The sequence below is a fragment of the Gavialis gangeticus genome, unplaced genomic scaffold, assembly GCF_001723915.1.
Source record: "Gavialis gangeticus isolate Ggan-Ray unplaced genomic scaffold, GavGan_comp1, whole genome shotgun sequence".
NCBI lineage: Eukaryota > Metazoa > Chordata > Crocodylia > Gavialidae > Gavialis > Gavialis gangeticus.
This window is the reverse complement of record NW_017729034.1, coordinates 57,521,316-57,521,542: the sequence shown is the minus strand read 5'-3', so window position 1 is coordinate 57,521,542 and position 227 is coordinate 57,521,316. Positions and strand designations below refer to the sequence as shown.

Genomic DNA, 227 nt, shown 5'->3' with positions numbered 1-227 from the left:
GCATGGATCGCAGCAGGGTGCGGGGCCCAGACGCAAGAAGCCAGTGGCATGGGTGGTGAGTGCAGTCACCAGCACTAGGCGGACCCTGCGGGAGGGGCCACGGCTGCTCCGCCTGGCTCCACGGCACCCCCCAAAGCGTGGGGCCCAGGGTGGTCACCCCAATTTTCCTCCCCTTCCCCCGCCTCCTGGGACGGCCTTGGTGGCAATGCATGAGACCAGTCATTCCC

At 67.8% G+C, this 227-nt stretch overlaps 1 protein-coding gene across 1 annotated transcript in view; it reads left to right on the top strand.

The window, feature by feature from the left end:
• PGBD5 (piggyBac transposable element derived 5) overlaps positions 1 to 227 on the top strand; it is a 148,905-nt gene that overhangs the window by 522 nt on the left and 148,156 nt on the right. The window lies entirely within an intron of this gene.